The following is a 26,810-nucleotide window of genomic DNA, read 5'->3' as shown; positions in this document are numbered from 1 at the left end:
GTATAGATCTATACGCGAACTCACGCTCTCCCTCCAAGAGAATTATGGCTACAACTGGGGCCATGACATTTAAGGCATGCTTCGATACAGTGGATCACGATTGTTAACGTATTCATGTATATGTAATGTAATGTTACTTGTTCTAGTATCGTTGTATATGTTCTCTTCCTAGTATAGTTGTATATGTTCTTCTCTAGTATAGTTGTATATGTTCTCATAGTAGTAAGTATTAACTCATGAATGAACTGACTCATAGTATGATATTGTATTCTTGTAATAGTTCTAGTATCTTCCTAAACCACCCCTATGGTAGTTTACTAGTAATCTAACTGGTAAGTATGAACATGGATGTATACCCTTGCTACCCAAGGGCATTGGATGAACTGGAAAGACCTTTGTGACTATATATGTACACATGATATATAACTAATATTTAAACGACCTTCGGACGGTACCCGATATCCCACCAGACCACGTCCAAATCGAGGAAAACGAAATAGGGTGGATAGTTTTCCGAAGTCCTTTGAACATTTCTTATATAATTATACATATATAGTCATGCAATTTATAATGAAAAAGCATAAATAAGTTTTGTAAAACCTTTGAACATAATTATTATCTTAAGAAAAGATCAACTTGATGTCAATCTATAAAATGGTTTAAAGGTATGGGTTTGATAAACCAATTTAGTATAAGGAAACATTTGTTTGAATCACAATTGTAAATAAGTTTGAAACAAAACATACAGAGTAAAATGTACAGTGTAATAAGGAGTTTTAAAACATATAAAATGTTTATGAAAATCAACTGTTTGGTAAAATGGCTAATGAGTAGTAAATCATTTAAATGTTGCTTATTAATCACATCTGATTGATATAATAAGTGGCATGATTCTATTTGTATCCCCACCCATAAAACATTTAAAAATAGTTAAAACATTGATTAAGGGGTATGAACTCACCTGCAGTAAGTGATTGGAATTGAACAGACTGTTATCGTAAGGAAGGATCGGACAAGTGCTTTGTGTCAAGTGAAGACTTTAGACACACACAATGATCCTAATTACATATGAAGACATATGTATATAAATAATTAGTGATTAAAACACTAGTTATAGAAGTATAAGCATTTTAATGCTAGGAAAACACTTTTGGTCAAGTGCTAGGAGGCAAATGGGTTGCAACAAAGGAGTGCAAAGCCTCTTATGGTAGTTTATGGTCAAATGACCATTGGTTTTGGACTTTACGGCCCAGGGGAGTAAACTCCTGGCCGTAAACTCTCAACAAGGTCTCTAAATGAAGCCTATCATTTATACAACTAGTTTGGTGAATTGATTCAAGGCTTAATCAAGTGTTTGGGTGACATTTGCCCCCTTTATAGGGGTTTACAGCCCTGGGACCATATCCCATGGAGATTACGTCAGTAATCTCCTTTGGGGGAAGGTTTATGATGCTTTCAAGTCCCTAAATTATCAAGGAATGCATTAAGGCAATTGTCCAAGGCTTTAGGAGGATTTATAGCACCATTTACTGGACTTCACGACCCTGGAACATCTTGGGCTGTGAACACCCTTTTCTTGGTGTTTTAATGGTGTTTTATTGCCCCAAACACACTAGGGTACATGTCTAAATTCAAGCCTAAGCCTTAGGAAGTGTTTGTGGCATCAAAATACCCCTATCTAGAGTTTTCGGCCCATGAACCATTTGGCCATGTGTTTGTGGCCGTGAACACCCATAGGTGTTGGTATTTTGATTTTTTTTGGGCGCTAGACACATCAAGGTAATGTGCTATGCTAGTCTCTTGGCTCAATGAAGGCATTTAGGGCATTTTGGTAACCTAAAATGGAGTTCACGACCCAAGAACTTCCTTGGCCGTGAACTAACTTTCACCCTTGATTCTTAATTGTTTTGTGCACTAAACATTGTAAAGAAGGCTTCTAGTTTGAGTTCTAAGGCTTTGTGGGGCATTGGGACACTTTTGGCCCTTAAAATGGAGTTTACTCCCCAAGTGTTCTTGGGCGGTAAACTCCCGAATCTTGGGGTTTTGGCGTGATTTTGATGTTATAAACTACAATCTAAGCTATATTATATAACTAGATCGAAGTACTCACAATTTGGGATAAAAACCCGAAGATCCGTGAGAGAGAATTCGACTTTTCTCTAACTGGAAATGTAACTAATGAACCAATATGGTTCAATTTTCTATATATAGTCCTGGGATATTTGGCAGAAAGTATTTTTATTCTCGGAATGAACTTTAATATCCTAGAGTATTGGAATAACAGTGTTGCACAAAACCCTAGTGCATCCACTCTCCTGATATCTCCTTCAGTGTAATTTCTGAAAAACTGCCAAACTTATACCCAAAGTCTGAATTTTCACTGTAATTGTTCTACTTCTATTGGCTTCAAATGGTTTGTACATAATGGAAATTTCGGGTTGTCACAGCTTCTCACCCAACACCTTCGTGTGCGAAATTTCTCGGTTCAGCCAGCTCTTAGTTCCCAGCCATAGACTGAACCTACCCTCGATTCTAAGCACAAGGACCATACCTTCGTCCCTGACTTCACAGATTCGCCCCAATTTCCCGGTTTTCAACTCTTTTAGCATTTTAAGCCCATTTTTCGTGATTTTAACACGGGATTTTCACCCAAACTCTTAGTTTAACATAAGAGAACCTAAACATTCATATTTTAATCATATTTGGAGGAAAATCATTGCCTAAGAATAATATCTCTTGGATAAGATACTTACGGTGGAGTGTTGACTTTACCTTAGTGTGTAAGTCATTACAAAGATCGTTTTACAAACTCTTCATCTAAAAAGATTATGAACTCACCAACTTAATTATTGACACTTTTTCCAAACTACTTGTATTCTCAGGGAATCAACGAAACAAGGAAATCACAAGCTTTTGAGGATGGTATGCTACGACGCCGAACAACTGTTTTTCATATCATGTTGTAATCAATCATTGAAATATGTAACACTTGAAACTATGTAATTCTTTTCCGATTGTATTTATGATTGGTTGTATTGCTTTGATCACTATTATACTCGTTGTTATGCTACTATACATGAAGTCCGCCACCCCAGACGTTTCCGCCATCCTTGGTTTGGGGGTGTGACAACCACCTCCTTATTACATGTTGGACTTCCATGCAACTTCTCATGTCTCTGTGCACCTATCCTTTCGCTCCTTCTCTCTTCTTCTTATTATTACTCTCGTCCAAAGATCACAACACACACACACATATTTCCAAATATTCTCCAAATCACCTTCAAGATCATCTTCCACCTCCCATCAAGATATCTCAAAATCTTCTAGAGTTTCTAAGGATCTTCATCAAGCTTTCTTGAAACTTTGGTAAGTTAGTATGAAACACAAACATCTACTTCCATCTAAATACTAAAAACTCCATCTAACATAGCTTTGTTTATGATCTAATCTCCTAGAACTCCTCTAAGTTCGAAAGTCTCTCCAAGTTGTTGCTAGGACCAAAAATCTCTCCATATTTTTGTCACACCCCAAAATCGGAACGGCGGAAACGTTCTGGGGCGGAGGACGTCATGTAATGTATCACAACAACGCAAAGTAGTAAACAAGCAACAACATTATCCATTGCATTAATAGTAATAGTTTAATACATGTGTGTTCTTTCATAGTAATAAGACATTACAACAAGTAATCAAAATAGAAGACGAGTCTTGACTGCCCCGTCTTTGCAAAACCTGGTCATCATACATGTCTACTGGTGACCTGAGAATACAAGTTATTTTGAAAGTGTAGGTCAACATTTAAGCTGGTGAGTTCATAAATATTTAATGTCATTGTTCGTATAAGTATGATAAAAACATTTGAAATCGTTCAATGTAATTGTTTGTATATGTTTTGAAAACTCCTAGAAAATCCCATATTTTCTACCAGTATAAAAGTAGCCTTTTATCGAGGCCCAACTGTTTTTGAATATTTGTTTCTAAAAGTCCAACATTTATCCATGAGTGTGTGGTAGTTTAAAAGTTCCAAAAACTGAAATGAAATCGTGTTTTTCAAGCCTAGAGTAGTAGATTTGTGTAAATATAAAATCACTAAGGCATTTGATAACCCCGTAAACCAACGTGTTTCTAATACTCCATGTGAGTCTTATAACCATGCTATTTGACCAGGATGCCTATAACAACATTCTTCAGGCGTTGGAAAGTTATGACATTTGTCACCCCAGGCCTGCCGGCCTAGCTGTAGCTAACATCTTAGGTGCGGGATTGTCAATCACGTATAGATCTATACACAAGTATCACGCTCGCCCTACAAAGGATTATGTCACACCCCCAAATCAAGGATGGCGGAAACGTTCGGGGGTGGAGGACTTCATGTATAGTATCACAACAACGAGTATAATAGTGCTCAAAGTAAATAAAACCATCATAAATATAATTGAAAAAGTTACACCAAAGTATGTGCTTACATGTTTCAAAATCAATTACATTATGATGACAAAATAAATTGTTTAACGATTTAACGTCCCATCCTCAAGGCGCTGATGTTTTCCTGTTTCACTAATTTCCTGAGAATACAAGTAGTCTTAAAAAAGTGTCAACAATTAAGTTGGTGAGTTCATAAGAGTTTTGTTTTAGAATGAAACCATTTTCCTTGTAAAAGTAACAAAATATGTTTCCAGAAAATCCAATATTTTCCTTATTATGTATGAAATGAATGCTTCTATGTTATGCGATAATGAATCCTAGAAAGACCCATAGATTCCTTCTATAATCACTCAGCGTATATAAATTATATAAAAATTTTGTTAAATAAACCGTTGAATATAATGGGTCTGCCCCGGGTCCACAACCAAACAAGGAACAGGAGATAAGGCGGGCCCACCAGTTCTAAGTCGATTGTGACTAGATTCTTAAATAACTCTACCATATACACTTAGCAATTATAGCTGAAGTCTAACAGTTCTAGATGAAATATAGTTTTAATATCATGAAAACTATTTCATGTGAACCTGGTACTTTGTATTTGTACCCCTTTTTGTATAAAACCTGTACTTTGTATTTGTACCCCTTTTCGTATAAAGCCGGTACTTTGTATTTGTACCCCTTTTCGTATGAAAACCTGGTACTTTGTATTTGTACCCCTTTTTGTATACAACCAGTACTTTGTATTTGTACCCCTTTTCGTATAAAACCGGTACTTTGTATTTGTACCCCTTTTCGTATGAAAACCTTTTGTAATGTAAATGAACATAAACTATACCTATTGTAGTTTATCAAGATGTCTTAAATGTATAAGCAACCTAACTATACCTATTATAGTTTAGTATGTTTGTTTGTGGTGTATAAGAACCCTTTTCTATGTAAGTCGAATGTATAGCAAAAATATAACTATGTTTATCTTGCTTTGTTTTGTACTAATGGTAATGATGGAGGATTCTTACAATTCAGTGTATATTTTCTGTTATATAATTGTACTACAACAAGAAACACATGCAAAATATGAAGTCATCAAAGATTTAACCCTTTGCTCAACATGTTACAAAATGTGATGAAAGTTATAAGCTGTTAACTAGTTTTTAACTTTTCTACACTACTTTAGAAAGATCATAAAAAAATCATACGAAGTCGAAAACTGAATCCGTAAATTCTGAGAGTTCCTAAAATGTGTCTAGTTTATTCATAATTTTTATCGTGATTTTTGATGTCCTTCAACTTGTGCGAAAAAGTACATAATCACAGACTGGTCCGAATTGATGTCTGAAATGATAGGCAGCTTTGTAAAAATCACCATAAATACTTGTTAGAAAATTTTAGTTATGTTCTTGGTGTTTTAACTTGTATTCCCCCCTAAAAACTTAAGAAAACATGAAAATGCAGGGGTATGAACTCACCTTATGTGATTTCAGTAGATGAATGTTGGAGTAGGGAAGTGTTCAACTCAAGAACACTTGAAGATGCCTTGAAGATTTTTGAGAATCTAACACCAAAATGATGGAATTTGTGTAAGCAATCTATGATTAGAGTAGAATGGGGTGTAATAATCGTATGGAGGATGTTAATACTTACCAAAAGTAGAAGAAAAGCTTGGATAATAGCCTTGAATATCGAATTTTAGAGAGAGAAAATGAGAGAAAATGAAGTTTGTTCTTGATGGAACAATGAGAGGAAATGAAAGCAATGTGAGGAGAGAGGAGGGTTTTATAACCCTTGACCAAGTGTGTGGATGAAAAATGGTTGGAAAAGTACCATTAAATGACTAGGTATGGGCTGATGGTGAATAGTGGCATGGAGTGGGTATGGGAGTGGTTGCCTGTGTCATAGAATAAAGAAAGTCAACACTCAACCTTTGTAGCTCACCCACTCTTCATGGATAAGGTTTTATCCCCAAAAACATGATTAATTAATAAATATGGGGCGTTATATGTTAAAATAAAGTTTTGGGTAAAAATCCCGCGTTAAAGCAATTAAAAAAGGGCCTAAAACGCAGAACTAGTCGCAAACAGGGTGAAAAAGTGCTTCCCGCGAGGCCTCTCAGTCCTAGGTTGAGGATCGGTCCGAAGGGACCTTGGGCTCCTGAGGCCTCTCAGTCCTAGAAAATGAAGTTTGGTCGCTTCTGATGCCTTCACTTCTGACAAGTTCGCTTCTGATGCCTTCGCTTCTGACAAGTTCGCTTCTGATGCCTTCGCTTCTGACAAGTTCGCTTCTGATGCCTTCGCTTCTGACAAGTTCGCTTCTGACAAGTTCGCTTCTGATGCCTTCGCTTCTGATGCCTTCGCTTCTGATGCCTTCGCTTCTGACACCTTCGCTTCTGACAAGTTCGGTTCCTAAGAGGGGTTTCGGGTCCTTAAGAGGGTTCGGCTCCTTAAGAGGGGTTTCGGGTCCTTAAGTCTATTTTATCCGTTTTTACCCTGTTTTAAGCAGTTTTTGACCTGGTTAAGGGTCGGCATGGCCCGAAAGACTTCAGAAAGTTCAAGGAACTTTTGAGAGAGATTTGGGAGAGATTTCACATTTTTGGAGAGATTTCTCATACAAGGAGAGATTTGGGAGAGATTTGACATACGTGGAGAGATTTGGGAGAGATTTCACATACTTGGAGAGATTTTTATATGGAGAGAGATTTGGGAGAGATTCCTCATTCTTGGAGATATTTCTCATACAAAGAGAGATTTGGGAGAGATTTGACATACATGGAGAGATTTTGGAGAGATTTCACATACTTGGATAGATTTCTCATATGCAGAGAGATTTGGGAGAGATTTCTCATTCACGGAGAGATTTGGGAGAGATTCCTCATTCTTGGAGAGATTAAGGAGAGTTTTGACATACGTGGAGAGATTTGAGAGAGATTCTAGATAAAGAGAGATAGAGTGAAAACGATTGAGAGAGGTTTCATGTGTGACATTTGTGACTGTTTGGCTCCGCAATGCAAGGTTCGTAAACCCCGTTAAGCCATGTTTAAGGATCTTACACACTCCCGATGAGTATGTAACATTGTTTTATCGGTTTGGTTCATTACTTAATGTCGTTTTAGGTTAATGAAATCTAGGTATACAAACTTTTCAATTCATGATTTCTCATTAGAATAACGAGTTGTACGGAAATAACATAACATAAACCCAAGTACACAAGGGTTAATTGAGTTGACTGGTTTGACTTGTTGACTTTAGTTGACTTTGAGTTGACTGGAAATTGACGGTTGTCACATCATCCCCCTGTTAGAGGGAATTTTGTCCCGAAATTTGCATTTTGATTGGGGATTCAAGAATTTGGAGGCATGGTGGGGGAAACTTTTCGTAGTACAAGAAATTGATTATGGTGAGGAACAACCAGCCTGATGTCACATGACGACCTTCGAATTTCTTATTGTTTATGCTCCCTGTTTAATCCTTGGCATTACCACTATGAATACTTTATAACGTACTTAGTGAGTTCCGTCATTACGAATGTCTCACAAATTGTGACGAAATTGGTATTAAAAATCCTACCAGTTCCTTTATAACCGCTTGGTGTAAACTGGTCGGATATCATTAAGATTGCAAGGGCATTCGTATGGGTGACCCCGCCTTAAGCCCACAACCAAACAAGGAACAGGGAATGATGCTAGATTTTTGTCGTGTTCTCGAGATTCATGGTCGATATACTTTAATTGATGCTAGATTTAGCAAATAAAACAAATTTAGAATTTAAACATCGATGTTAGAAACACGTACTGATATTTACGGGCAGTTCCGGGGTGGTCTTTCCTACGGTGATCACAAGCACCCTTCCACCATCACTGTCATCTCTTGCTCTTGGGCAGTCCCTTTTAAAGTGTCCTGTTTCTCCGCACTTGTAACAGGCTGGGCTTACTCCAAATCCAGGGACCTAGTTGATGGGTCGTGCTGGTGCCTTACAGAAACGGACAGTGTGCCCCTCTCTGTCGCAATTTTTGCAATGCATCTTCCGGCAAGCCCCAGTGTGTTGGAAGTTACACATGTTGCATTTCGGAAGGATTCCAACATATTGTTTTATGGGAGTTTGCGCGGTGAGGGTTGTGGCAGCATGAACAGTAACAATCTGCTGCTTGTTAGCGAAGTCCTGGCTGGTTGGTCCTTCTTGTTGTCCCATAACTTTCTTTTGTTGTTCCCTCCTCTTGCTTGCTTAAGGGTGGTTGTCGTAGTGTCATGGCTGGCAAGATGGTCGATGAGTTATTGTGCCAATTCCATGGCGCTGTCGACGGAAGTTGGTCTGGAGGCCAGCACGCTATCTTGAATTTCGGGGGACAATCCCCAGAGGTATCGCTCCAACTTTTTGTCTTCTGGGGTGACCATCGCGGGACAAAGGAGTGCTAGATCACATAATCGGGTGGTATAAGTTGTAAGGTTGGAGCCTGTCATTTTGAGATTCCATAGTTCTTTCTCCAGCTTTTGCACTTCGCCTCTTGAGCAATATTCTTTCAGCATCATCTTCTTTAAGTCCTCCCAACATAACGAGTTAGCCACAGCAAGCGTTAGTGAGTTAACGTGACTTTTCCACCAAGTGAGGGCCCGGCCAGAGAAAGTGTATGCTACAAATTTGACCTTGCTTGCTTCGGGGCATGCACAAATTTCAAAGACCGTTTCGGTCTTTTCGAACCATTGCATCAAGGTGATGACGCCCTCGCTTCCATTGAAAGAATCGGGTTTGGCAATAGTAAAGTCCTTGTACAAACATTCCCTCGTACGTCCTGTACTGTCCCCGTGGTTAGAGTTTGTGGCTCCAGATCCTGCACCACCGGTACCATTTGTACCAATTTGTGACATTGCAGCTGCCATGGCTGCTGTTACTGCAGCTTGGAACATTGCGGGATCAAACTGTAGAGGTGGCGTTGGAGGTGGTGGTGTTGTGCTGCCGGAAGGTCTGTGTCTTTTCCTTGGTGGCATAGCTCTGTCATAAGTTTGTAAAAATGATCAGATGGTAAGTTACCAATAGTAAAGACAAGTCGGTTGTTAGTGAACTAGGTTTTTCTGTATTATGCTCCGACTTAAGAATATATTGCATGTAATTCATAAGGGAAGTCCATATGAATGAATTTCATGAGTTTAGTAGGTTTTGTACTGGCGTTAAGATTTACTCAACTTAGGATAATGTTTGTCCAAACACACTTAGCTGAGGAGTTTTGATGGGATCCGGTGCATTAGTGATGGTATGATCGTACCCTATAGGTCTACGAAGAAGGCACCCTTTCACTAAAATGTTTAAAGGTGAGATGATGATGAGTTGTTAGAAAGGGCTATGTGTCGCGAGTTTTCTAACTAAGTTTTTCTTAGTTCATTTTGTAACATATTTCGGTTGCTTTATGGTGTTTTGAAAACATTTCATAACGAGAGCCTATATATGATAAACTCATGTATTTTAGTAGTTCTGTGTCCAAGTAAAACCTTGTAATTTGACCCAAGATAGGTCCTTATAGTGACCAATTGACGTATGCTTAGTTATATAATAAAGACTAAATAGACCTTCGAGTTTGTTAGGTATGTCCTAAAGCCATCTTGTTAATATGATTCTAGTAATAATGGTTTCAGCGAAAATTTTTGACTTCGATGCAGGTCTACCTCACATCTATACAAGGAAAAGTTCTAACAGCAACTAGATCTCTCGATTAATATGACTGCTTAAATCGCAGTGTTGTGCTGACGCCCAAAATAGAGTAGTTCCAACGCATACTCATGACCCTAATTTACAAGCTCTTGTGAGCGGTATGAACTCTACTCACGACGATCCATCCCTTGTGATGCCTGAGGCAAAGTCGATGCACCTTGCAGCTCTGCCAATCGATGCTTGGCTGCAATCCTCCTCTTTTTGGATGTCGTGTGTCAATCCTGTTACTCTCTTGCCTCTTCCCGAGCTGTGATAAGGTTCTAAAAAGAATGTTGCCCTATGAAATAGTAGTCTATCTCCAAGTCTCGGGTACGTGAGACAGTAGTGTCTGTAGTAGCGTGCAGTTTCCGAACTCGGGTTGTAGTCTACCTATTTTAATCCCCGATATTCGCGATCTGTCGGGTCTTCGCTGGGAGGGCTCTGTCAGTCGGTCCCCCGTGGTTGAGGTCATAGCACCCTCGTTGGTCTCCACATGGTGGTTGTTGTCATTGTTGTCGACATTCAACCCTCGATCACGGTTGCCCAACGGGGCACAGGTTCGATGTAGTCAAAACGGTTCGCGGAAATCCTTGCTATGCATGGAGGATTGATTACCTCTGGTTCCGCTTCTGATTCTTCTCATCACCATTCACCATTTCTTGGGTTCGGATTGGGAAAGTAGGGGTCGCCCGGTAAGTAGGATCTTGATATGTTGTACATGCGAGAATAGGAGTAAGAAGATAATTATTGGACGAACTATCTCGATAATTATTAGGTGATCTGTACCAGTTTATATCAATACTTATGTAGTGTGTACAAGTTATATGAAACCAAGGCAGGATAGTCCTTCGAATAGGTAACTCTAACTGCAAATCCACACTCCAAAGAGAACAGGAAGTAAAGCAACGGTCACAGATTCTGAGTCTATAACGCCTAAATTTCATATAACCTTACCGTGTCTACTTAACAACTATTGACCTACTTGATAGAGACCTGATTAGTTCTCATGTAAGCACTTATAGTAACACAAAATACTCCCATAGTATTTTAAACTCATGTTCTGTTCTAATGTTCTCATTGTGATAGTGTTGGTAAGTTTTTAGACTTGTCGCCATATCACAACCATTCTTGGGCATGTGCTAATCACTCCTCGGACCAACATAGTTAATCAGGCTATGCCACTCCCAAGACTGAGCATACATCCCCAAGCTTACCTGTGATATTCAACAATCATTACTTTTGTTTTGTTCTAGAATGATGCTAACATTAGTATGTATGCATGCATGTATACTTTTAACAAGAAACTATTTATTTCTAAAAGTATAGTTGTTTTGAAAACTTTAAATCAGAGACCTTAGTCCCAATGCATTTACAGTTTGTATAGATTATGTGGTTCGATATACTTAGTTCACTATAAACAATGCTCTAATACCAATCTGTCACACCCCCAAACCAAGGATGGCGGAAACGTTCGGGGGTGGAGGACTTCATGTATAGTATCACAACAATGAGTATAAATCTGCTCAAAGTAAATACACCCATCATAAATATAATTGAAAAAGTTACACCAAAGTATGTGTTTACATGTTTCAAAATCAATTACATTATGATGACAAAATAAATTGTTTGACGATTTAATGTCCCATCCTCAAGGCGCTGATGTTTTCCTGTTTCACTGATTTCCTGAGAATACAAGTAGTTTTGAAAAAGTGTCAACAATTAAGTTGGTGAGTTCATAAGAGTTTTGTTTTATAATGAAACCGTTTTCCTTGTAAAAGTAACAAAGTATGTTTCCAGAAAATCCAATATTTTCCTTATTATGTATGAAATGAATGCTTCTATGTTATGCGATAATGAATCCTAGAAAGACCCATAGATTCCTTCTATAATCACTCAGCGTATATAAATTATATAAAAATTTAGTTAAATAAAACGTTAAATATAATGGGTCTGCCCCAGGTCCACAACTAAACAAGGAACAGGAGATAAGGCGGGCCCACCAATTCTAAGTCGATTGTAACTAGATTCTTATATAACTCTACCATATACACTTAGCAATTATAGCTGAAGTCTAACAATTCTAGATGAAATATAGTTTTCATATCATGAAAACTATTTCGTGTGAACCTGGTACTTTGTATTTGTACCCTTTTTGTATGAAAACCATGTATTTTCTATTTGTACCCCTTCTGTATAAAACCGGTACTTTGTATTTGTACCCCTTTTCGTATAAAGCCGGTACTTTGTATTTATACCCCTTTTCATATGAATACCTGGTACTTTGTATTTGTACCCCTTTTTGTATACAACCAGTACTTTGTATTTGTACCCCTTTTCGTATAAAACCGGTACTTTTTATTTGTAACCCTTTTCGTATGAAAACCTTTTGTAATCTAAATGAACATAAACTATACCTATTCTAGTTTATCAAGATGTCTGAAATGTATAAGCAACCTAACTATACCTATTATAGTTTAGTATGTTTGTTTGTGGTGTATAAGAACTCTTTTCTATGTAAGTTGAACGTATAGCAAAAATGTAACTATGTTTATCTTGCTTTGTTCTGTACTAATGGTAATGATGGAGGATTCTTACAATTCAGTGCTTATTTTCTGTTATATAATTATACCACAACAAGAAACACATGCAAAATATGAAGTCATCAAAGATTTAACACTTTACTCAACATGTTACAAAGTGTGTTGAAAGTTATAAGCTCTTAACTAGTTGTTAACTTTTCTACACTGTTTTAGAAAGATCATAGAAAAATCATACGAAGTCGAAAACTGAATCCATAAATTCCGACAGTTCCTAAAATGTGTCTAGTTTATTCATAATTTTTATCATGATTTTTGATGACCTTCAAGTTGTGTAAAAAAGTATATAATCACAGACTGGTCCGGATTGATGTTTGAATTGATAGGCGGCATTGTAAAAATCACCATAAATTGTAGAAAAGTCGTATGGATATGTGCAAGAACTCATTTTAAAGATAAGAACTTGAACTATTTGCACCTAATACAGTTTTGAAAACTAAAATGTTTAATTTGTCCAAAACATTCAGTGAATGGAGTCCAACTTTTCTAATGAAAGTTGTTAGAAAAGTTTAGTTATGTTCTTGGTGTTTTAACTTGTATTCCCCCCTAAAAACTTAAGAAAACATGAAAATGTAGGGTTATGAACACACCTTATGTGATTTCAGTAGATGAATGTTGGAGTAGGGAAGTGTTCAACTCAAGAACACTTGAAGATGCCTTGAAGATTTTTGAGAATCTAACACCAAAATGATGGAATTTGTGTAAGCAATCTATGATTGGAGTAGAATAGGGTGTAATAATCGTATAGAGGATGTAAATACTTACCAAAAGTAGAAGAAAAGCTTGGATAATGGCCTTGAATCTCGAATTTTAGAGAGAGAAAATGAGAGAAAATGAAGTTTGTTCTTGATGGAAGAATAAGAGGAAAAGAAAGAAATGTGAGGAGAGAGGAGGGTTTTCTAACCCTTGACCAAGTGTGTGGATGAAAAATTGTGGGAAAAGTACCATTAAATGACTAGGTATGGGCTGATGGTGAATACTAACATTGAGTGGGTATGGGAGTGGTTGCTTGTGTCATAGAATAAAGAGAAGTCAACACTCAACCTTTGTACCTCACCCACTCTTCATGGATAAGGTTTTATCCCCAAAAATGTGATTAATTAATAAATATGGGGCCTTCTATGTTAAAATAAAGTTTTGTGTGACAATCCCGCGTTAAAAGAATTAAAAACAGGCCTAAAACGCAAAACTAGTTTAAAACCGGGTGAAAAAGAGCTTCCTGCGAGGCCTCTCGGTCCTAGGCCGAGGTTCGGTCCTAAGGGACCTTCGGCTCCTGAGAGGGTTCGGTCGCTTCTGATGCCTTCGCTTCTGACAAGTTCGCTTTTGACATGTTCGCTTCTGATGCCTTCACTTCTGACAAGTTCGCTTCTTATGCCTTCGCTTCTGATGACTTTGCTTCTGACACCTTCGTTTCTGACAAGTTCGGTTCCTAAGAGGGGTTTCGGATCCTTAAGAGGGTTCACGTGCTTAAGAGGGGTTTCGGGTCCTTAAGTCTACTTTATCCGTTTTTACCCCGTTTTAAGCGGTTTTTGACCTGGTTAAGGGTCGGAATGGCCCGAAAGACTACAAAAAGTTTAAGGAACTTTTGAGAGAGATTTGGGAGAGATTTCACATTCTTGGAGAGATTTCTCATACAAAGAGAGATTTAGGAAAGATTTGACATACATGGAGAGATTTGGGAGAGATTTCACATACTTGAAGAGATTTCTCATATGGAGAGACATTTGGGAGAGATTCCTCATTCTTGGAGAGATTTCTCATACAAGGAGAGATTTGGGAGAGATTTGACATACATGGAGAGATTTGGGAGAGATTTCATATACATGGAGAGATTTCTCATATGGATAGAGATCTGAGAGAGATTCCTCATTTTTGGAGAGATTTGGGAGAGACTCCTCATTCTTGGAGAGATTTGGGAGAGTTTTGACATACGTGGAGAGATTTGAGATAGATTCTAGATAAAGAGAGATAGAGTGAAAACGATTGAGAGAGGTTTCGTGTGTGATATTTGTGAGTTTTTGGCTCCGCAACGCAAGGTCCGTAAGCCCCGTTAAGCCATGTTTAAGGATCTTAGACACTCCTGATGAGTATGTAACATTGTTTTATCGGTTTGGTTCATTACTTAATGTCGTTTTAGATTAATGAAATCTAAGTATACAAACTTTTCAATTGAGGATTTCTCATTAGAATAACGAGTAACATAGCGTGAACCCTAGTACACAAGGGTTAATTGAGTTAATTGGTTTAACTTGTTGACTTTAGTTGACTTTGACTTGACCGGAAATTGACGGTTGTCACATCATCCCCCCGTTACAGGGAATTTCGTCCCGAAATTTGCATTTTGATTGGGGATTCAAGAATTTGGAGGAATGATGGGGGAAACTTTTTGTAGTACAAGAAATTGATTATGGTAAGGAACAACCCGCCTGATGTCACATGACGACCTTGGAATTTCTTATTGTTTATGCTCCCTGTTTAATCCTTGGCATTACCACTATGAATACTTTATAACATAGTTAGCGAGTTCCGTCATTACGAATGTTTCACAAATTGTGACAAAATTTGTATTATAAATCCTACCAGTTCCTTTATAACCGCTTGGTGTAAACTAGTCAGATATCATTAAGATTGCAAGGGCATTCGGATGGGTGACCCCGCCTTAAGCCCACAACCAAACAACGAACATGGAATGAGGCGGAATCACACATTCTAGGTCCATAGAATCTTAATGATATATGACCATAATGTTTACACTAGCCATCATAGTCTCACTAGTAAAAACCCTGTGTTTTTATATATGTGATAAGACTTAGTTGACTTTTGTTGTGTTCTCGAGATTCATGGTCGATATACTTTAATCGATGCCAGATTTAGCAAATAAAAGAAATTTAGAATTTAAATGTCGATGTTAGAAACACGTACTGATATTTACGGGTAGTTCCGGGTGGTCTCTCCTGCGGTGATCGCAAGTACCCTTCCACCATCACAGGCATCTCCTGCTCTTGGGCAGTCCCTTTTAAAGTGCCCCGTTTCTCCGCACTTGTAACAGGCTGGGCTTACTCCAAAGCCAAGGACCTGGTTGATGGGTCGTGTTGGTGCCTTACAGAAACAGACAGTGTGCCCCTCTCTGTCACAATTTTTGCAATGCATCTTCCGGCAAGCCCCAATGTGATGGAAGTTATACTTGTTGCATTTCGGAAGGGTTCCAGCGTATTGTTTTATGGGAGTTGACGCGGTGAGGGTTGTGGCAGCATGAACAGTAACAATCTGTTGCTTCTTAGTGAAGTCCTGGGCCGGTTGGTCCTTCTTGTTGTCCCAAAACTTTGTTTTGTTGTTCCCTCCACTTGCTTGGTTAAGGGTGGTTGTCGTAGTGTCATGGCTGGCATGATGGTCGATGAGTTTTTGTGCCAACTCCTTGGCGCTGTCGGCGGAAGTTGGTCTTGAGGCCAACATGTTATATTGAATTTAGGGGGACAATCCCCAGAGGTATCGGTCCAACTTTTTGTCTTCCGAGGTGATCATCGCAGGACAAAGGAGTGCTAGATCATAGAATCGGGTGGTGTAAGTTGTAAGGTCGGAGCCTATCATTTTGAGATTCCACAATTCTTGCTCCAGCTTTTGCACTTCGCCTCTTGAGCAATATTCTTTCAGCATCATCTTCTTTAAGTCCTCCAAACTTAACGAGTTAGCCACTGCAAGCGTTAGAGAGTTAACGTGACTTTTCCACCAAGTGAGGGCCCGGCCAGAGAAAGTGTATGCTGCAAATTTGACCTTCCTTGCTTTGGGGCATGCATAAATTTCAAAGACCGTTTCGGTCTTTTCGAACCATTGCATCAAGGTGATGACACCCTCGCTTCCATTGAAAGAATCGGGTTTGGCACTAGTAAAGTCCTTGTATGAACATTCCCTCGTACGTCCTGTACTGTCCCCATGGTTAGAGTTTGTGGCTCCAGATCCTGCACCACCGGTACCATTTGTACCAATTTGTGTCATTGCAGCTGCCACGGCTGCTGTTACTGCAGCTTGGAACATTGTGGGATCAAACTGTGGAGGTGGTGGTGTTGTGCTGCCGAAAGGTCTGGGTCTTTTCCTTGGTGGCATAGTTCTGTCATAAGTTTGTAAAAATGATCAGATGGTAAGTTCCTAATAGTAAAGACAATTCGGTTGTTATTGAACTAGATTTTTCTGTATTATCCTCCGACTTAAGAATGTCTTGCATGTAATTCATAAGGGAAGTCCATATGAATGAATTTCATGAGTTTAGTAGGGTTTGTATGGGGGTTAAGATTCACTCAACTTAGGATCATGTTTGTCCAAACACACTTAGCTGAGGAGTTGTAGCAACCCGAAATTCGTAACACTGCTTGTAACCCTTTTCGTAACTCATTTCGATAATCCAATCGCCATTTCCAATTTCGTTTCCGATTCTATCATTTAATTAAGTCATTAATGTGTATTTTATATTATGATTTAATGGGACTCCTAATACCTTTAGAACACATTCAAACACCCCATATTAGTGATCAGATCATTTCTAGAATCAACCATATCGAGTTACGGCAACTTGATCGGGTGCGACCAAAAGCCCTGTCTAACGCCGATATCGGGTAGAATTCCACCCTGTCCCGAACTTAGACACTATTTAAAGTGATCCAAGCTTCCATTTGAAGCTTTTGCTTCATCTCACAACTCTCTCTGTAACCTCTCTCCTCAACCAAGTTTAAGGGTCCAAAACCTCAAATTTAAGGCTTCTAATCACCAAGGTATCTTCCCTAACATGTTATACAACCCCTCTAACCTTCAAATTCGAGTTTAAACCATGGATTAGGACCATTATCATGAGTTTACGGCCCTAGAACTGTCCTAGGCCGTAAATTCATATAAATGGGGTTTTTGAGCAACAAAACCCTTCCAAACCACAATTAGACCTTAGATACGACTGGATGACTTAATGGAATGGACTTAGAATGCCTCAAACCATGATTTAGAGCCTTGTTCATGTGTTTACAGCCATGGAGCATGCTTGGGCCGTAAACACATATAAAAGGGGTTTTTATGCCCTTACACCCTTCCAAAACACCAATAAGGCTTAGATACAACTTGTAGAATTATGGAATTGGTCTTGGAACACATTGAACATTAATTTAGAGGAGTAAACTTGAGTTTACTGCCCAAGAACATGCTTGGGCCATAAACTCATATTCTTGGGGAGTAAACTCCTCTAAATGTGTTAAGATGCCACTTAAACACACCTCAAACCTTGGGATAAATTCTAGATGTGTCTACCATCAATTTAGAAGCCTAAAACATATAAAAACACACTTTCTCATGAGTTCACGGCCATGAGGGGGTTCATGGGCCGTAAACTCCAAAAATCATGCCAAAAGTCCCCTAAAATCCATACAAGGCTTGGGAAAAATCATTGGAATCACATGCAATTTATTAAGACCCAAATCATTAAAGATTGGATTTGAGGGGGGAGTTTACGGCCTTAAACTCCAAGTTTACTGCTGTAAACTCCAACATATGGTCCCTAAGTGAGTTTTAATTCCTTCCAAAGCCTAAAATCCAAGTCTAGCATTTATTCCCGGTTGTTATGAAGCTATTTTGCACCCAAAAGCACCCTCCATGAGTTCACGGCCGTGAACTCATGTGGATGGGGTGTTTAGGGCAGTAAACTCCTTAAGGAGTTTACTCTTGCAGAGTAAACTCCATTACCTAGTCATACAAGTCCTTAAATGCCACCCGGATCCTTCCAAACACTTGTAATGGGGTGTTTCCACAACTAGAATTGTATGTCCCTAAAAAATAAATTAATCAAGTCCTAATTAGATACAAATGTGTATCATTTCATAATCCATTGGAATCTTGTGTGTTCGCGAACCCAGAACTGACGTTTAGGATCCAAACTGACGCGTTTCTCAACCGGTGAGTTCATACCCCTACCCTTTTTCAATGGTTTTTAAATGTTTTCAGGGGGGGGGGGGGAATACAAGCAAAAGTACAAGAATATCTTGTACTTAAATTCATTATTTCATTTAAATGGTGTCATTTTCGCACACTTTTAAGAATTGAAAACCTACTAACAAAATTTTTAACTTGCAGAGTTGTTTGTTCAAACGATTTCAATTCTTATTATATACTATTATGTTTCACAATTGATTGTTCACTCTTATATTGATAGAGATCATGAAACATTGTAATGTCTGTAATAAAACACCCTAGGCTCGAGTGTAAAGGATAGACACCATTAGAAAACATAAAACATTTGTAATGTCCTTAATAAAACACCTAGGCTCGAGCGTAAAGGACAGGCACCATTAGAACTTAGTTAGTCATAGATACTACTCCCCCTAGGCACGAGAGTAAAGAGTAATCTTAAAGATTGGATACACGTCCTCGGTGAACAGTCCACAGAGATATGCGAGTGGAGGACCGCACCCGTAACCAGAATCTCTTAGATAGGGAGCGTGACTTAAGTGTCTAGATCTATACGGGACTGGCAATCCCGCACCTGGCTGCTAGCTATAGCCGAACCGAAAGGTTCAAGGGTGACGAAAATCATAAAAAGGATATTGGCCCCGACCCGAGTCATATCTGGTCTGAAGTATGGTTATGGAACTCGCAATCAAGATTACGAACACTTCACACTTAATTATTAGTTTTATGTACGTAATAAAACTAATGTACATTTAAGGATAATCAAACTTTCAGGAGAATTCATACACACACATTCAGGAAAATATGAGATTTTCCTGGGGATAACATTGAACATAATCGGAATCGGTAACAATTCGCATGCACACACACATTTAGGAAAATATAGGATTTTCCTGGATAAAAGTAATACATAACCAGAAACGTGTAACAATTTAGATACCAAACTTTACAATTCACAAGAACAATCATGTTTTCAGTGTACATCTTTTACATTACATTTTGGATTTGGTAACCAACTTTTAAGAAAATATGGGATTTTCTTGGATAACCACTTTTTTTCAGGAAACCAAAGGAACTCGTACATTTTCACAAAAACTAACCGCTTATGAACTCACCAGCTTTATGCTGATTTTCAAACCGCTTGTATTCTCAGGTCCGCATTAGACAGGTACCCGACGAATCTCTTTTGGCGAAGACGAAATGCGTAGAAGACTCGTCTCATTTTGTTCATATATACTATGTATCACATGTATAGCTTTACTTTTGAAACAGATGTAAACTTTTCTATATGTAATGTAATGGTTGTTTTACTTTACATACTATGTGCATTGGATTTGATACTCAACGTGGAGTCAACCTCGAAAATGTTTCCGCCTTCGGTTTTCGGGGTGTGACAGATTGGTATCAGAGCCCTTGTTTATAGTGAATAAAGTATACCAAACGTTACATGGTATAAAACTATAAACATTAAGGGGCCTAAGTGCTCTGAACTAAAAGTATCCTTCAAAATATAAGTATTTTCAAAAGTATATAAGTATACCGAACCGTCGAGATCCGTAACTACAAGTAGAACAAAACATAAGTAAATGGGTGTTGTACGCTGCGGTTAAACCTGGGTTGTTATGTAGTGATGTCTAGGATCAATATATCCTGGCCAACTATATTCTTTCGAGACACGGCCAACATGTGCTTGGGAGTGACTGTGGTATGCGGCATGCCTAAAACTTACCCTAATACCACAAACATCGAGCCACTGTCTTAGCGAATCATGAAATACTATGGGAGTATTTCTCGAGCCAATCCTTTGTAGAAATCATCATTCACGCATTATTCCATGATCATTCTTTTAGCGATAATTTACCTGCTTTGATAACTCTTTCCTACTTTATCGCTTATTCAGCATATATCTGTCATATCTCTTGATTCAATTCAGAGGACTTATCATCCTCTCTTTCTTGATCTTATTAGATCAAGATGCCTCCAAGAAAGAGACCCAGATCCAAGACCAACAACCCTCTGACACCACCTCCTCCCCAAATTGATCATGTAGTATTCTAGGCAGCTGTTACAGCCGCAGTGGCAGCTGCCATGTCTCAACGGAACTCTGGCGGTTCCGGTGGTTCGGGAGGTGGTACCCAAACCTAAAGCCAAGAAAGCAGCCAGGGACACCGAAAAGAGGGTTCCTATAAGGATTTCATGAACACAAAACCCACGTCCTTTGATGGCAATGGAGGTGTCATTTCCCTCACCCGATGGTTCGAGAAGATCGAATCCATCTTTGAAATTTGCGCCTGCTCAGAATCTGATAAGGTGAAGTTTGCCGTCTGCACCTTTATTGACAAAGCCCTGACTTTGTGGAACGGCCGAGTCAAATATCTAACCTTACCTGTAGCCAACGCCATGGGTTGGGAAGCCATGAAGGAACTTCTGCTGGCTGAATACTGCCCTCAGGGCGAAATGCAGAAGTTAGAACACGAACTCTAGAACCTGAAAATGAAGGGTTCCGATATCGCCGCTTACACTTCCAGGTTCGACGACTTGGCATTACTCTGCCCGGGAATGGTTACCCCGGAGAGTAAGAAGATAGAGAAATTCATCTGGGGGCTGACCCAGCCAACGAAAGGAAATGGCATAGCTGCGAGGCCGGATACATACGACAGCGCCAAACGCTTAGCACAAATCTTAATAGATCATAGTGATGACCCTGAGGAGACATCTACCACTCCTGAGCCGACAAAGAGGAGTGGTGAGAAAAGAAAAATTGGGAAGAAGGAGAATAGTCAGACATCGCAGGAGTCTTCGAAGAGGCAGCAAACGGTGGCAGTGCACGCTGCCACTTCCCCTGCAAATGTTTCTGTTGTTGGATCCTCAACTCGAAAACCTGCCAGTAGATATGCTGGAACCCTTCCTAGTTGTGACAAGTGCAACTATCATCACCTTCCTTCCAGTCCATGTATAGAGGTATTTTGCAACAGTTGTGGCATAAAGGGTCACATGGCAAAAAATTGTAAGACACCAACTCAATCCACGAGTCAAACTTCCGGAGCGGGCATTGGTCGGGCCTGCTATGGTTGTGGAGAAGTTGGACATTTCAAGTGAAACTGCCCCAAGGCAGTAACATCTGGCAACACCGGAAGGGTTCTAGCGATAGGACAAGAGGAGACAACCACCGATCCCACCGTTGCCACAGGTATATTTCCCCTCATTAAATTTTATGCCTATGATTCTTTTCGATTCTAGCACCGAAAGAAACTCGCTAACCATCCATTTGAACATCTTTTAAACCTTGTCGTTTGTGAGTAATCGAAAACGTATACCGTCGAGATGGTTATAAAGTGAGAAGGAGTCATATCCGTAGATTGTACCCTCAACCTGGACAATTATTCTTTTCCATTCGATCTAATGGCAACCTTTTCATGAAATGCTTTGATGTCATCTTTGGCATGTAATGACCGAGCCTCATTCATGCTGTTATTCCAGGTTTCGAGAAAGCCATTCGTCTTAACCTTCCTCTGACCCGACTCTCATGATCTTCATACATCAAAGCTTAAAAAGTTTTCCCATGTATTCCTCGTCCGTGTGATCATCAAGAAACGAGAAGTCTGCAACTCTTTTCCCCGATGCCTTTTCCGAAGAATTCTTGATAATTCTTTCCGAACGCGTAGTCAAGTCTCGCATCGACCTAATCCCTGCAATTACCTCGTAACCAAAACCTCAGTGAGGACGATGTATCCAAGACAGCAACCAGGGCTTGATATAATCACTATGAGGTAGTAGTGGTGCCTTTCGGTCAAACCAATTTCCGGTAAAGTAGACAAGCAAAGCAGTCATACTTTTGGACCTTTCCAAAAACTAAAAGCAATAAAAATTAGTCGGCACCGGGGATACCCATTGAAACGCGTCAATTCTTGGGTCCCGCCGGCTATGATCATAGACCCACGTAGAAGTTTCCTTTAGGACCATCGGACCCTTAGCTACTATGCCACGTGAAAATGTACCCACTTGTTGGAAGTCTTACTCTGGAAAAACATAGTACGCCTTGGGAAGTACGGAAAACTTAACTCATAGAACATTAGACCCTTTCGAGATCCTCGTTAGGAATCGATTCCGTAGCCCTCTCCGAGCTATCTTCATAACTCAGCAGCAACCATCTGGTATTCCACATCTTTGTTCGTAAGGAGTGCCGACCTGACGAAACCCTATTAATCACTTTGATGAGATCGAAACCAACGGAATTCTGAACCCTCATGGATGAATTAATTGAGATCATGGATTGATAGGTTGACCGTTCGAAACAAAGCCGCATCCTGACAATGAGTGTTCGCTGGAATGTCAAGCGAAGACCCGATTCCACTTAGGAGCATGAAGACCCGAAGCAGTAGATTCATCCTCATATCTCTTTTCACTTCGCAATGTATGTTCAAATATTTGAATTTCGGGACGAAATTCCCTCTAAGGGGGGGATAATGTAACAACCCGAAATTCGTATCACTGCTTGTAACCATTTTCGTAACTCATTTCGGTAATCCAATCGCCATTTCCAATTTCGTTTCCGATTCTGTCATTTAATTGAGTCATTAATGCGTATTTTATATTTTGACTTAATGGGAGTCCTAATACCTTTAGAACTCATTCAAATACCCCATATCAGTGATCAGATCATTTCTATAATCAACCATATCGTGTTACGGCAACTTGATCGGGTGCAACCAAAAGCCCCGTCTAACGCCGGTATCGGGTAGAATTCCACCGTGTCCCGAACTTAGACACTATTTAAAGTGATCCAAGCTTCCATTTGAAGCTTTTGCTTCATATCACAACTCTCTCCCTAACCTCTCTCCTCAACCAAGTTTAAGGGTCCAAAACCTCAAATTTAAGGCTTCTAATCACCAAGGTGTCTTCCCTAACTTGTTATACAACCCCTCTAGCCTTCAAACTCGAGTTTAAACCATGGATTAGGACCATTATCATGAGTTTACGGCCCTAGAACAGTCCTAGGCCGTAAACTCATATAAATGGGGTTTTTGAGCAACAAAACCCTTCCAAACAACAATTAGACCTTAGATATGACTAGATGACTTAATGGAATGGACTTAGAATGCCTCAAACCATGATTTAGAGCCTTATTCATGTGTTTACGGCCGTGGATCATGCTTGGGCCGTAAACACATATAAAAGGGGTTTTTATGCCCTTAAACCCTTCCAAAACACCAATAAGGCTTAGATACGACTTGTAGAATTATGGAATTGGTCTTGGAACACATTCAACATTAATTTAGAGGAGTAAAGTTGAGTTTACTGCCCAAGAACATGCTTGGGCCGTAAACACATATTCTTAGGGAGTAAACTCCTCTAAATGTGTTAAGATGCCACTTAAACACACCTCAAACCTTGGGATAAATTCTAGAAGTGTCTACCATCAATTTAGAATCCTAAAACATATAAAAACACCCTTTCTAATGAGTTCACAGTCATGAGGGGGTTCATGGGCCGTAAACTCCAAAAATCATGCCAAAAGTCCCCTAAAATCCATACAAGTGCTTGGGAAAAATCATTGGAATCACATGCGATTTATTAAGACCCAAATCATTAAGGATTGGATGTGAGGGGGGAGTTTACGGCCGTAAACTCCAATTTTACTGCCGTAAACTCCAACAAATGGTCCCTAAGTGAGTTTTAATTCCTTCCAAAGCCTAAAATCCAAGTCTAGCATTTATTCCCGATTGTTATGAAGCTATTTTGCACCCAAAAGCACCCACCATGAGTTCACGGCCGTGAACTCATGTGGATGGGGTGTTAGGGCAGTAAACTCCATTACCTAGTCATACAAGTCCTTAAATGCCACCCGGATCCTTCCAAACACTTGTAATGGGTTGTTTCTACCACTAGAAGTGCATGTCCCTAACAAATAAATTAATCAAGTCCTTATTAGATACAAATGTGTATCATTTCATAATCCATAGGAATCTTATGCATTCGCGAACCCAGAACTGACGTTTAGGATCCAAACTGATGCGTTTCTCAACCGGTGAGTTGATACCCCTACCCTTTTTCAATGGATTTTAAATGTTTTCAAGGGGGGAATACAAGCAAAAGTAAAAGAATATATTGTACTTAAATTCATTATTTCATTTAAATGGTGTCATTTTCGCACACTTTTAAGAATTAAAAACCTACTAACAAACTTTTTAACTTGTAGAGTTGTTTGTTCAAACGATTTCAATTCTTATTATATATTGTTATGTTTCACAATTGATTGTTCACTCTTATATTGATAGAGATCATGAAACATTGTAATGTCTGTAATAAAACACCCTAGGGTCGAGTGTAAAGGATAGACACCATTAGAAAACATAAAACATTTGTAATGTCCTTAATAAAACACCTAGGCTCGAGTGTAAAGGACAGACACCATTAGAACTTAGTTAGTCATAGATACTACTCCCTTAGGCACGAGAGTAAAGAGTAATCTTAAAGATTGGAGAAACGTCCTATGTGAACACTCCACAGAGATACGCGAGTGGAGGACCCCACTCGTAACCAGAATCTCTTAGATAGGGAGCGTGACTTGAGTGTATAGATCTATACGGGTCTGACAATCCCGCACCTGGCTGCTAGCTACAGCCGAACCGAAAGGTTCAAGGGTGACGAAAATCATAAAAAGGATATTGGCCCCGACCCGAGTCATATCTGGTCTGAAATATGGTTATGGAACTCGCAATCAAGATTACGAACACTTCACACTTAATTATTAGTTTTATGTACGTAATAAAAAAATGTACGTTTAAGGATAATTAAACTTTCAGGAGAATTCATACACACACATTCAGGAAAATATGAGATTTTCCTGGGGATAGCATTGAACATAATCGGAATCGGTAACAATTCGCACACACACACACATTTAAGAAAATATAGGATTTTCCTGGATAACAGTAATGCGTAACTAGAAACGTGTAACAATTTAGATACCAAACTTTACAATTCACAAGAACAATCATGTTTTCAGTGTACATCTTTTACATTACATTTTGGATTTGGTAACCAACTTTTAAGAAAATATGGGATTTTCTTGGATAACCACTTTTTTTCAGGAAACCAAAGGAACTCGTACATTTTCAGAAAAACTAACCGCTTATGAACTCACCAACTTTATGCTGATTTTCAAACCGCTTGTATTTTCAGGTCCGCATTAGACAGGTACCCGACGAATCTCTTTTCGCGAAGACGGAATGCATAGAAGACTCGTTTCATTTTGTTCATATATACTATGTATCACATGTATAACTTTACTTTTGAAAAAAAATGTAAAGTTTTCTATATGTAATGTAATGGTTGTTTTACTTTACTTACTATGTGCATTGGATTTGATACTCAACGTGGAGTCAACCCCGGAAATGTTTCCGCCTTCGGTTTTCGGGGTGTGACAGGAGTTTTGATGGGATCTGTGCATTAGTGCTGGTATGATCGCACCCTATAGGTCTACGAAGAAGGCACCCGTTCACCAAAATGTTTAAAGGTGAGATGATAATGAGTCGTTAGAAAGGGCTATGTGTCGCGAGTTTTCTAACTAAGTTTTTCTTAGTTCATTTTGTAACGTATTTCGGTTGCTTTATGGTGTTTTGAAAACATTTCATAATGAGAGCCTATATATGATAAACTCATGTAGTTTAGTAGTTCTGTGTCTAAGTGAAACCTCGTAATTTGACCCAAGCTAGGTCCTTATAGTGACCAATTGATGTATGCTTAGTTCTATAATAAAGACTAAATAGAGCATCGAGTTTGTTACGTATGTCCTAAACCCATCTTGTTAATATGATTCTAGTAATTATGGTTTCAGAGAAATTTTTTGACTTTGATGCAGGTCTACCTCACATCTAAGAAAGGAAAAGTTCTGATAGCAACTAGATCTCTCGATTAATATGACTACTTAAATCGCAGTGTCGTGCTTATGCCTAGAATAGAGTAGCACCAACGCATACTCATGAACCTAATTTACAAGGTCTTGTGAGCGGTATGAACTCTACTCACGACGATTAGTCCCTTGCGATGCCTGAGGCAAAGTCGATGCACCTTGCAGCTCTGCCAATCGATGCCTGGCTGTAATCCTCCTCTCTTTGGATGCCATGTGTATATCCTGTTACTCTTTTGCCTCTGCCCGAGCTGTGATAAGGTT

The sequence above is a fragment of the Lactuca sativa genome, chromosome 9 (genome assembly GCF_002870075.4).
Source record: "Lactuca sativa cultivar Salinas chromosome 9, Lsat_Salinas_v11, whole genome shotgun sequence".
Lineage (NCBI taxonomy): Eukaryota > Viridiplantae > Streptophyta > Magnoliopsida > Asterales > Asteraceae > Lactuca > Lactuca sativa.
This window is presented reverse-complemented; position numbering follows the sequence as displayed.